At 36.6% G+C, this 14,012-nt stretch overlaps 1 long non-coding RNA gene across 1 annotated transcript in view; it reads left to right on the top strand.

Moving 5' to 3' along the window:
• LOC144379117 (uncharacterized) overlaps positions 1-14,012 on the top strand; it is a 420,220-nt gene that overhangs the window by 171,886 nt on the left and 234,322 nt on the right. Inside the window, exon 4 of the long non-coding RNA XR_013441422.1 lies at positions 12,059-12,133. This is a non-coding gene — a long non-coding RNA (uncharacterized LOC144379117). The remainder of the gene's footprint in view (positions 1-12,058; positions 12,134-14,012) is intronic.

A 14,012-nucleotide genomic window follows, 5' to 3' on the forward strand; every position in this document is an offset into this window, starting at 1 on the left:
TCTTCTGTCTTCTCTGAAGTGAAGAGGGGGAGGATCGAAGAAACTGAATATAATAGAAGGATTGTTCAAAGAAGACAGGTTTTTAAGTACTTCTATATATGTGCTCTTAAGTCGAATCAGTTACCATGTTACTGTTGAGCAATTTTCTCATCTATCTAAAAAATAGCATTATTGTTTTACAACTGAAATATGCTTATTATTTTAAAAAACTCAAGCTATTGGAAAATACAAATCCAATATAAAAAAACACATGGGATTCCTTCACCAAGGTATAGTTACGGTTAATATATTGGTGAAAACTCTTTTAGATGTCTATGAATGCATATATACACAATGTGCCTCCATACCCATTTAATGTAATTGGGATCACATTATACTATTCTTTATATAGTTACGTATAACATACTGATTTTGAGCATTTATTCATGATGGGAAGGATCCTATATTATTTTTAATGGCTGCAGGGTATTATTTGTTTCATAATTTGCTTAAATAACGTGTTCTTTTTCTTTCCTCCCACCATCACTCATCCCTCACTCCCTTCTTCCTTTGGTCTTTTCTTCCTGCATTGGTGTCTGCCAAAATGATCTCTAGAAAGGGCTTATGAATTGAAATTCTCATCAACACATCATAAGTGCTTGATTTTCCAGTCCCCTTTCAATAGAGATTTTGGTATTTTTCAACATTGCCAGGCTAGTAGCATGATTTATGTTTGCTTTAATTTGTATCTCTTTGATTATAAATAAGAACATCTTTTTGTGAGTGCTGGCCATTTTTAAGTTTTTCCTTTCAATAATTGCCTATTCTGGTTGTACTACATTTTTTAATCCTAAAAAATATCTTTGAGGTCTTTGCATATTAAGGATAATAATCTTTTGTCATATGCTTTGTGAATGTTACTTCCCAGTTTATTTTAAAAAATAGGTTCAATATACTTAGTTTTCCTTTTATAATGAAGTTTTTAGTTTTATATGGTCAGTTTGTCAGTGTTTTGTTTTATGCTTCTGACTTTTTATGATATGCTAAAAGACTTTCCCAACTATGTGATTATTTAAAACAAACAAACAAACAAAAAAATCACCCTCCTTCTAAATTTCAGTTAGTGGTTGAGTTTGTCTCACAGTTTCCTGATGTTCTAATCACTTTTTTTTGAATCTTTTTCTTCCTTTGTTTTGTTTTAGGTAGTTTCTATTGCTCTGTCTTCAAGTTCCCTCATGTTTTCTTCTGTGGTGTCAAATTTGCTGTGTGTCCCATCCAATGTAGTTTTCAGCTCAGACATTGTACTTTTTTCATCTGTGTAAGTTTGTTTCATTGTTATATTTTCCACATTTCTCCTTTTTTTTTTAAAAGATTTTATTTATTTATTCATGAGAGACAGAGAGAGAGAGAGACAGAGGCAGAGAGAGAAGCAGGCTCCCCGTGGAGCAGGGAGCCCGATGTGGGACTCGATCCCAGGACCCTGGGATCATGACCTGAGCCGAAGGCAGACGCTTAACCGACTGAGCCACCCAGGCGTCCCTTTCCACATTTCTCCTTAAGCACTAGTACTTTTGTCTATCTTCTTGAACATCTGAGTGTACCTATAGTTGCAGTTTTATTACCTTTCCACTCATTCTCTTATCTGTGCCATTTCTGTGTCTTTTTCTGTTGATTTCATTTTTTCTCATGTGTTGCATTTTCCTGCTGCTTTGCATACCCTATGTGGCTACCTGCACTTCTCCATTTGACTTTAAATCTGGGGATTCCCACAATTCAACCTCTCATTTGATAATTTCCTAGAACAACTCCCAGAACCTAGGAAAGTGGTATAGTTACTATTATAAAGGCAACAACTCAAACTGCTAAATGGAAGAGACACATAGGGCAAGATGGGGAGGTTGGGGGGTTGCAGAGCTTCCATGCCCTCTCCTCATGGAATTGGGGTATGTCACCCTCCCAGCATATCAATGTGTCAAGAAGAAAGCTCCCTCGAGCCTTAATGTCCAAGAATTTTTATGGCAGCTTCATTACTTAGGAATGATTGATTAAATCATCAGCCATGTGACTGAACTCAATCTCCAGTTTCCCTCCCCTTCTGAGAGGTCATACAACTTGAAATTTCAATGTTCTCATTCTGTGGTTGGGTTTTTCTGGTGACCAGCCCCCATCATGTAACCATCTAGGGCCCACCCAATTCATGAGTTACTTCATCAGCGTAACACCATCACTCAGGCAATTCCAAGGGTTCTTGAAGCTCTGTGCCAAGAATCCAGGGCAAAGACCAGATATGTACTTTTTATTGTACCACAGAACCAAAGCAAACATTAGTTGAGGGAAAATTTAGTCCTTCTGCTAAGGCAGTACAGTGTGAGCACTCAACTTGATGTTCCATGCATTACAAAGTTTTTCTGTACTGGCCATTGGAAACATAAATATCCCTGGCCTTGTAGGAGTAATGAGAATTGTTTCCTCTGATTTTTTTTTTTTCTTGTGGGTTCTCCCCCAGGCTCAGATAATTTCCTCTCTTATACCTTGACTAATACTCATGTGAAAACTCACCCTTTATAGATCTGCAGGGCCTTGCCCTCTGTGTGTCTCCTCTTTTCTTGTACTTTGTCTTACAAATTCTAGCTTCCTTGATGTCCCTGAATTGTCAACTCCATCTCCTGACCTTAGAATGCCAAAATCTTTTTGGGTCCTTCCTCCTTGCCAAAATCTGTTTGGGTCTTTCCTCCCTATGTTGTCCCCTGGGAACTCTTTCTGGCAATAAGTTGGGAAAATGATGGGTCAAACTGTGTGTTTTCCTTCTCACAGGAATCACTGTCCTTTGCTGCCTGTTCTTCAATGTCTGAAGACTGTTTCATGTATATTGCCTGGTTTTTAGTTGGTTTTTAGAGGGTAAATGTGGTTCCTTGTTAACTCCATCAAGACTGGAAGCAGAAATCTGTGGGCCTTTTCAATTTCAATCTGAATTCTTTCCAGGAGATTTATCTATCTTATTACTGCTATATGGCATCCTCTCCATTTTCATCTCCATCTCTTTCTGGCACTCTGATGATCTCAGTATTACCATTTCTGCCTTGATACTCCATAGCTCTTTCTTGTTCTTTTATATTTTTCTATCGTTGTTCTTCTCTTTCAGGAATTTGTCTGAATTCACTAATTTATGCCTCAGTTATTTCCATTTTGCTGTTTTTCTTATCAATTGTGTTCTTCATTTTAACCATCATATTTTATATGACTAAGATTTATGTGTAGTTCTTTTTTATATTTTCTTGTTCTTGTTTCCTATTGCTAATGTTTTCTGTTATCTAATGTAATTAATTGGCTAATTTTAGGTTCTTGGCCTCTGTTGTAAGATTTTTTGCTTCTGATGAAATTTATTATCCAGTATACCTTGTTTTTTTGGGCATAATTAAGATCCTCAAATGCCTTGTTACTTTTGCCTGTGAGCTCATTTTTTTTTTTTTAGGGTATTTATGAGGTCAAAGGAAGCATATGAAAGAAGACTAGAACACAATTTGTGTCATCCTTAGTGAACACAAGGGTGGGATATAGATGAGCCAAACAATGGAGAACCCCAGGTACCTGGAAACTATGGGTAATAACTTTTCACACCATGACATAAGACCTCAGAGTTTTACCTTTTGTACTCCCCCTTGCCCCAACTCCCTCCCCTCCTGCCCCCCAGAAGCAGTATTAGGATGACAGTGGTTCTCAAACTTTAGTATTCATGAGAAACATGGGGAGTACATTTTGAAAACCTAGATTACTGGGCCTCACTCCCAGAATTTTTTTTTTTGGGGGGGGTGGATATAATAAAAAGTAATGTTATTTTTCTTTCCCACTCTCCATTCAGAATATGTACTATAGGGCAAATTTTTCTCCTGCTGCTGGATGAAAAATCTGGGAATCCCTTGACTTTGTAGTCATTTTTAGGTAATGATAAATTCTGTACTCACTGAACAGTCTCAATTTGGGATTAGAACACCTCATTCCAAACTTGATTGAGAATTAAATCTTTTCCATTCTCTCAGTTGAGGATTTCAGATAGGCTATTGACATCTGGTAAGTGGGTATGGTCAGTATCTTCTCTCATTTTATGCTTCTCCTCCCTCAGCTTGCAAAGTGGTTTCTGACTCTTCCAAAGACAGTGTGCAGAGAGGGACAAAATGAAAGAAAGTACAGAAAGTACACTCCTATTATGTAAGATTGTGTCACATTCTGAGTCTTGATACTACTATTTATTTTTGAGTATTTTCTGTATTTTTTAAATTTAAATTTTAGGTAATTAACATGTAGTGAAATATTGGTTTCTGGGGTAGAATTCATTGATTCATCACTTACATACAACACCCAATACTCATCATAACAAGTGCCCTTCTTAATACCCATCACCCATCTATCCCATCCCTGCCCCCACCTCCCTCCATCAACCCTCAGTTTGTTCTCTACCATTAAGAGTCTTCATGGCTTGTTTCCCTCTCTCCTTTTTTCTTTTCTCCCTTCCCATATGTTCATCTGTTTTCTTTCTTAACTTCCACATATGTCACTCCCAGAATTTTTTAGTTAATAGTCCAGGGCTTGGGCACAAGTATTTATTTTCAACAAGTTCCACGTGATGCTGATGCTGATGGTCCTGGGCTAGCACTTTTAGAACCACTGGCATAGGAGAATGAAGAGCAGGATACCAAGTTTTCCTTTCTATTCTATCTCCTAAAGCCAAGATGAGTAGCTTCCCACCTCAAGTCCAGTCTACCTGCTTCTTCCCCACCCCACCCTGGCCAATGCAACACCATTTCAAAATTACACTCCTTCTGCCTGGATGTTCATTTCTCTCCTTCCTCCCTCCTTCTCTCTATACTTCACGGTTGATTTGGGGGGTGGGGAAGGAGCCTGTAGCCAATGTAGTTAAGTTTCTTGGAAGAAATAGGATAACAGATTATCTTCTATCTGACCATCTTACTGAATTCCTAATTTCCTATTTTTTTTTCAGTTTGATCTTTTGATTCTTTTAGGTATACAAATATGCCAATTTACTTAATTTTATTTATTTTTTAGATTTTATTTGAGAGAGAGAACAGTGTGCATGAGTGAGGGGAGGGGCAGAGTGGGAAGGAGAGGGAGGGAGAGAGAGAGAACCCCAAGCTGACTCTACACTGAGTGTGGAGCCGAGGTGGGGCTCGATCTCACCACCCTGAGATCATGACCCAAGCCAAAACCAAGAGACGGGATTTGGACGCTTAACCCACTGAGCCACTCAGGTGCCCTACAAATATATCATTTTAAAACAGTGGTAATTTTGCCCTCCTTCTTTCCCATAATTATGTTTTCAAAAATGTTTAGTTGTATATGTATATGAGAATGCTAAATAATGGAGTTAATAGCAGAAATTACTTTTACTGTTCTTTTATATGAATGATTCCAGAGATTCACCATTAATCCTGAAGTTGGTATCTACTTCAGTTTAAATTTTATTATTATGGGAGTTTCTTTCTATCAAATACCTTCTTGGCATCTGCTGAGATAAAAATAATTTTTCTATTGACCTTTTAATATGGTGAATTTCCTTGATACATTTTCTGACAATGATCCATTGTTGTGTTCCTGACGTGATCACCACTTAGTAATGATTTATTAGCTATTCTTTTAGTGTACTGTTAGAGTCAACTTGCTAATATTTTATTTAGATTTCTCTTGCTTTGTGAATGAGATTGGGCTTTGTCCAATGCTTGATATATACCAACATATAATTTGAATACACAATACCTTGTTGCTGGTTAACATTAACACTCTTTCTTCCAGTTTTTTTTGTCTCTTCTTCCCCCAACCACTTTGTGTCAGGCGCTGTGTTGAGCAAGAAGAATTCAAAGATAAATATGTTCTGGTTTCTGTTTTAGAGGAACACTGTCTAGTAGGGGAGAGCCACAAGGAAACAGATATTTACAAAATGGAGTGAAAGTGTGGTAGCAGAAGCATATTCCAGATAGCCTGGGAGTTCAAAGGAGAAAGTTTTTGGCATTTGTATGGCCAAAACATTTGGTTGGTCAAAAAATATTTGTTGAATTGAACTCGCCTTGTTTAGAAGAGGATTTTTAGTAGAAGCCTTACGGGGCTGTTGACTTTTTATATTATAAATAAAGGAGTAGAAGTCAAGTTCTTTTCTCTGAGAAGAATGAGTTACTTAGAGGACTACAAGGTAGACCTGATTTTACTGTATCTTTCTTTTTCATAATTAACACCTGCAATTTCAAATGGAATCTTCTTTTTGCCTTCATGAATTTGTTATGAGTCATAGTTTCTGAATTGTTTCCAAACCCTTTACCCAAATCAACTAAACATGCCTATGCTATGAGTTCAAAATATTTCAGAAAATCATTTAATCTGTAGGTAGTGTGAATCTCAGAAAAAGTTAGCATTGATTCTTACCCTTTAATTATTGGAAATTATTTAGATTTAAAGGAAATGATTAACATGTTCTTAATACCCTATATTTGTATTTTTCTCATTTGTCAGCCATACTTTATATTTTACCTATTTCTATTGTTCTTTTTCCACTGATCACATTACAGAGAAGAGGAGAGGGGAGAAAGGAACAGACATGTATTGGCCATCTATATTGTGTTCTACATCGTGGGGTAGTTCACAGCAACTCTTGAGGGACATATTCTTATCCTCACTTTCTCAGCTGCACAGAGGCTTTAGGTAACTTACGGGCACAAATCTTGGTTAAGGTGAAGCTAGAATTCTAATACAGATGTGTTGGAGTCTAAAGACTGCCTTTCTGTCACACCACAGAAAGGGTTTGGGTTCAGAATGAAATGTTTCTATGTATTTATGACATACTTTATGCAGGTCTAACAATTATTAACAAGCCAAACATGTAAGAATCCCTTGGGTAGTTTGATAAAAATGTATAACAGGGCTTTACCTCTGGAGATCCTGGATTCAGTTAGTCACTTGTGGTGCCTTGCAGTCTGCCCCTAAGAAGTTTCTCAGGTGATTCTTATGCCCAGTCAGCTTTGGAAGTGAGAAATATATGCCGTTGTCTTCCGATGATAGAAATTACATTGTCACTGAACTCACTAGTGACTCTCAGCATTATTGTGGTCTTGGGCATTACCTGTGGAGTTCATGCATGTCATAAGCACTGAAATAAAGAAGGTGAATGTCCCTTATGAAAGAAGGTGCTGATTTCCCACAGCATCTGAAGGTCTTTATGGATGAACTCTAATGCAAAGATGTTATTTCTTGATTGACACTCACCATCTTTTTCTAGAACAGCTCTTTTCAACCCTGGCTGGACATAAGAATGGTAGTGCCTCAGCCCCAAACCAGACCAATTAAATTGGAATCTCTGCGGTAGGGTCTGAGCAGCAATATTTTCAAAGTACTACAAGTGATCCTAATGTAGAGTCAGGGCTGAGAGAGCTCTCTTTTCAAGCAGGGGAAAGTGAGTTCAAGTATTAGACATTTTTTTTCTTCTGGAAATTGGGAAAAATCCTAATTTATTTTTAATTTTTTTATTAATGTTTAATTTATTATTTGTTTCAGAGGTACAGGTCTGTGCTTCATCAGTCTTACACAATTCACAGCGTTTACCATAGCACTTACCCACCCCAATGTCCATCACCCAGCCACCCCACCCCTCCCACCCCCCTCCACTCCAGCAGGGAAAAATCCTAACTTAAAATGTTGAATATTTACTTTTTAAAAATTTGCACATAATTAAGGTGTATAACATGAACGAATCAGCATGTTCATATACATAATGATTACTGCAATCATGTTAACATATCTTCTCACATAGTTACCATCTTTTTATTTTTTTGATGAGAGCACCTGAAATGTACTGTCTTAGAAAATTTCCAGTATTCAATACAGTATTATTAATTACAGTCATCACACTGTATATTAGTTCTCTAGACTTGCTCATCCTACATAACTGCCGTTTTTTATTCTTTGACCAATATCTGCCCATTTCCCCCACATCCCCATCCTTTGTAATTAATGTTCTAGTCTCAACTTCTGTCAGTGTTCTAGTCTGCTTCTGTGTATTTGACTTTTTTTTTAGATTCCACATAGAAATGAGAACGTAATTTTTTTTTCTGTGTCTGGTTTATTTCATTAAATAGAATATTCTCCAGATTTAGCCATGTTGTGGCAAATCCAGGATCTCCTTTTTTAAGGTTGAATATATATTAAATTATTAGTTAAAATATAAAATAAAAATATAAATATATTTTATTTATTCATCTGTTGGTGGATACTTATTTCCATATCTTGGCTATTGTGAATAATGCTACAACGAACATGGAAGCACATATATTTTCTTTCATGTGTTTGCATTATTGACATTTTAAATATTAAAAGGAGTCAAGGGTAAAAAGTAGCCAGTAAAGTAATGTGTCTGACATGGGATTGTTTTCTTCCCATCAACTTTATTCACCTGAACTTAACACAGAAATACTCTCCTACTTTTATGCATTCTAGGATGTGTCTTAGGTTTTTAGGTAACCTGGAGGTAATTGTCAATGGCTCTATAAGGAAAATAAAGTTTATAACTGCTGCCTGAAGCCTCAATTTTCTCCCGCTTGTGTATTCTACAAGTTGTTCATGCCAACTATGGGTCAGACACTGTACTAGGTTCTTAGGGTACAACTGAAAACACAACACAGTTCTTGTCCTCATGGCTTTGTAATGGGGCATAGAGAGAGCCAAATGAGATAAATGGTATATAAGATAACTAGAGGATGCTATAAGAACACTTAGGAGGACAACCTAACACAAAGACATTTCAGGAATTCCCAAAAGTATATTATCTTGTATCACCTGGATAAAGGCAAGAGAAAGAAGATATGGGATAAATGACTGTTTATCTGTGGCAAAGGATAGATAAACACAAATAGAACTCTCAATATGTGTGTGTGTGTGTGTGTGTGTAAATTTTTGAATGAGGTCTTGGAAATTTTTCTTTGTGGTAGGAATCTTTGTAGTGATTTTTATGTACTATTTTTAATTTACCTATATAATATGGCTTCATGTTATATTATTATTTTTTGTATAGAGATAAGGCAAAGAAGTTGGTAAAATTCACACTTCCTGCCTCCACCCCTTGGTTACCCATGATCATTCTGAGGGGTTGACAGGTCGGAAGGCTGGGACTAGAATTTTTATTTCCTGATTTTCAGATTTGGGACAAAGATCATTGCATTACATTGACTCTTAAAAGGAAATGTTTGAAGCCACTTTCTTATGTAAATAAAATGTATTATTTTTATGATACGTTTTATTTCACACCTGTTGACTACACATCAAAGAGAAATTGGATGGCTTATGTTTTCAACGATATTTGAAGATAGCTATGCTAATTGTGGTATTTTCCTAGCAATGCAAATATTCTTCCTTTCATTTCTAAGTATTGCAAATACCCTTTTGTAACACAAAACTCCCATTAATAACCATTGAAATGTCATTTTTTTCTAACCTTTTTTTTTCTTGAAAGTTTGAGTTCTTCTATTGACTTAATTTTTTTTAATGCCCTGAGGATTTCCCTTCATTAAAAATAAAAAGGCCAGTGAACAAGAATGGTATTGTTTCTATGAATAGATGTGGCAAAAGAATAAAGTCAGTGTTAAGATTATCATTCTTGTCAATATCCTTTCAGTTGTATTTTGTAGACTAAATTGAGGGTGAAGGACAAGGAAAGGTTGGAAGGCATAATAAGTACAGGCATTCTTTTTTGGCGCAAGATAATTCAAGCCCAACCAGGACAAGATTTTCACCTTAAAAAGAAATTTTTCTGAGAATAATCTCCTTAGGCAAAGATAACCCAACAAATGATACCAAAAAGCGTTTTACGTTACATGGGAGTGGAGGTATAGCTGAAGAAAAATGAAAGTCTTTTCTCTGAAATGGTCTTGGTATTTTTACTCCTTACAAGCCATTTGAGTGCCCAGATGTGTGTTTGTTTTCTTTATCTTTTTATTGATAGCAATATCAATAAAAATTAAACTCAGAACTTCTATGTAAGGTGTTTTGTTGAGTTATGAAAGGTACAACCTCTCCTAATCTTCTGACAGCTCCTAGATAGAGGCTTCTAAAATGAAGTATTTTGAATACATACAAAATGTTTAATTGGTTTTGTGTTAGTGTTTACTTTTATAATAAAAGAATACTATTTGTCGATTCTTGTTCAAAGAGGAAACAACTAGTTGAAGTTTTTGCCCTCCATCTTTTGAAAATGAATTTCAAAAATTATTCAACCTCTAATCACATTTGTTAAAATTGATCAAACCAACTTGTCTGCTGGCTCAATTTTCCATATATCTTTTACTTCCACAGTATGACTTTTAAAAACGCTGAAGCGTGTTTTTACTGTGAACTGTTCTACAGGAAGGAATTATCAATTGTAGCAAGTGATACAGGGAATGCTAGGGTATGACTCTTCCAGTATTTCCTGAGACTTCCTTTTATCCATCCTCATTTATACCATGACACTTTCTCAGCATGGACGCTGCAGACAGAGGTGGCTACATTTTCAACCTCTATTCCAGATTCACACCCTGAAGGGAAAAGAAATGCTGTACAAATGGGTTGAACCTCAGGGTTCGCTCTGAGAGAGCGAAAGTTTACATTTGTCAGAGCAAAATGAAGAAGCATGGTAGAAGGCGAGTGCTGGGTGCTCAGAGTTAAGCGCCACCGCCCCCAGTCTAATGGGTAATAGAGTCATTAATTCTGCTGATTAACTTGGCCTTGGGGTTCATGGAAATGACATCCACCTCTTTTTTTTTTTTTTTTTTAAGCTCAAACTGTGGAACGAGGGAACATAAAAAAACAAGCTAATTAGAGAGAAATCAGGAGAAAAGCAGAGAGAAAAGAAAGACAGTTTGAGCATTAATGAGACTTGTTTGGGGAGAGAATGTGACAGGCTCTTCAAAAGCATTATTGTCAAATGTGTCACCATTTCATAGATGGCGAGAGCTACCTTTGAGCTTCATGCTGATAGTTAATGATTTGAAACTATAAAAAGATTGAAAAGGTAAAAGGGAAAATGTCAGACTCAACTGGATTTTAATGAGCTTTCTTTTTTTCTTTTTCTTTTCTTTTTCCCCCAAGGAAAACAGCCTGAAAAGTAGAGAAAGTTTGTGTTCTTTCTATCCCTCACTCTCTGGATTCCCATTTCTTTCTTGGATACAGTTGGCAAAAGAACAGTGGGATAGGGATTGTCAAAGGTCTACACTCAAAGATCTGGGATGTTTTACTTTTCTGAGAAGATGGTTGGCGGTGAGGGCAGTGCAGGGGTTTGAATGACAACAATAAGGAGAGATTGATGGAGGAGACAGCAATAGTGCTTGTTTGTTTTTTGGGGACGTGCTGAGCAGAAGCTGTCTTCATACTGTGAAATGTAACAAAGAAATCCAAAGTGATTACGCGGGTTCATTTGTCAGTATCACTGCTCCAGCTATCGCTGTGTGCAACAATGGGATGACAAGGCATTTATTGCTGATGGTTGGTTATTAGTCGCATTATAGGAAACATTAGAGCAGAGTAGGATACATAGACCAGGGAGACAATAGCTTTCTGGGCTCTGAACTCAGCAGGGTAGCCTTGTCATTAAATTTGGTAGTGCCAATTTAATTTAAAAAAAAAAATAAACTGGAAAGAAACTTTGAAAATGAATTCTGTAACCCCATTTTTACCTTAATAGGAACTGTCAGGATTTCACTCCCTGGGCTCTCAGTTATGTGTTAGTAGGCTGAGCACATAGAGAAGGCTCACATATTTTCAAAAGACTTGAATGCTAGTGGGAAAATCAGAACCAAATTTCAGTTCTTTTGAGGTGATTTTCTTGTGGTCCTTGAAACATTAAATTCTGATTATGGTATAGTACCCAGGAACAAATTACTAAGCAGGTACCAGGGTCAAACCAGTTGCCTTACTAATGAGTTTCTGATGAATTCCTTTCTGAAATGAGACACCTAAGTTGCTGATTTGAAAGTGATAGGCCAACTAGCTCATTGCATAGCAGAGAGGCTGCATGTAGAAGAGGCACCTGAAATCTTTTTTGTTCTTTCAGAGTTCATCATCCAGCACCCACTGATGCAAATAGCTCTGAACTCACTGTGTGCATGAATCTACTTGCTATGTCCACGTATATATTTTTTTGGCCACTTACCTGTAGAAAGATTATAAACAGAATAGAGGTTAAAAAAAAAAAGAACAGAGATGAAAACTAACTGAAGATCTTAAGGGCCCAGAGGATTAAAACAAATTAAAAAGCTCTACACAGCAAAGGAAACCATCAATAGAAGGAAGTGACAACCTACTGAATGGGAGAAGGTAATTTGCAAATGACATATCCAACAAAGGGTTTGTATCCAAAATATATAAAGAGCTTATACAACTCAACACCAAATACCCAAATAATCCAATTAAAAAATGGGCAGAAGACATGAACAGGCATTTCTCCAAAGAAGACAGCCAGATGGCCAACAGACACATGAAAAGATGCTCAACATTACTCATCATCAGGGAAATGCCAATCAAAACCACAATGAGCTATCACCTCACACCTGTCAGAATGGCCAAAATAAACACAAAAAACCAGTGTTGGTAAGGATGTGGAGAAAAAGGAAGCCTCTTGCCCTGTTGGTGGGAATACAAACTGGTAGAGCCACTCTGGAAAACCGAATGAAGATTCCTCAAAAAATTTAGAAATTGAAGTACACTATAATCCAGTAATCACACTACTGGGTATTTACCCAAAGAATGCAAAAACACTAATTCAAAATATATAGGCACCCCTATGTTTATCACAGCATTATTTACAATAGCCAACTTATGGAAGCGGCCCAACTAGCCATTTATAGATGAATGGATAAAGATGTGGTATATATACACAATGGAATATTACTCAGTCCTAAAAAAGAATGAAATCTTGCCATTTGCAATAACATGGATGGATCTAGAGGGTTATAATGCTAAGTGAAATAAGAGAACGAAAAATACCAGATGATTTTGCTTTAATGTGGAATTTAAGAAGCAAAACAGATGAACAAAGCAAAAAAGACAAACCAAGAAACAGACTTTTAACTATAGAGAACAAACTGGTGGTTATCGGAGGGGAGATGGGTGGGGGGGATGGGTGAAACAGGTGATGGGGATTAAGAATGCACTTATGATGAGCACTGAGTAATGTATAGAATTGTTGATTCACTATACTGTACAACTGAATCTAATATAATAATGTGTGTTAACTATACTGGAATTAAAATAAAAAACAATTCTGAGACCAATCCAAATAGTAAAAACTAAGAGAATTCTGCCCTCGGGTAAATGGAGGCCTAGAGGTTTAAATAAACTTGACCACGGTTGTAGTCATTATCTGACTTAAGACTAAAAGCCTAGATATAGCTTAGATATATATTTCAGAACCTCTCTGATTACTGCTCAAGGCAACTAGGTATACACTTATTAGTTTTAAGTGGCTTTCCTCCATGCTATTGTGGATCATTTAAACAAATTATCTGCAATGGCCAGCAAGATGGAGGCCCCTCAGGCCTCTCCTTTGGTGCTGGGCATGAAGAAAGTTCTCTGTGAAGCATGGACGATATCATTACAAAGTTTATTGGAGAAAATATGGGTTTGTTCCAGCTGGAAAGGGTGTTGTTTCTTTGGGATTGCCATTTCCCTGAGGGCTCAGTTAGGAATTTCCTTTTTAAGAAGCCTTTCCTGATTCCTAAGAGCTGTGTTAAGTATCTCTCCTTTTCATTGCACTGAGCACATTTTATTTAAAATAAGTCATTCGCATGGCTGCTCTTTTCTATTTGAGGATAAAATAGTAAAAGATATAAGTACAAAACTTAAATGGTTGATTTTGTCAGGGAAATTTGATTTAGAGAAATCCAAATAAAATAGAAAAAAGAAATCTATCATATTTTGCTTATATTTTTAAAAAAAATTAGAGCGAGAAAGCATGAGCTGGGGGAGGGGCAGAGGAAGAGCAAGAGAGAGAATCCCGAGCAGACTCC

Source organism: Halichoerus grypus, chromosome 9, assembly GCF_964656455.1.
Source record: "Halichoerus grypus chromosome 9, mHalGry1.hap1.1, whole genome shotgun sequence".
Lineage (NCBI taxonomy): Eukaryota > Metazoa > Chordata > Mammalia > Carnivora > Phocidae > Halichoerus > Halichoerus grypus.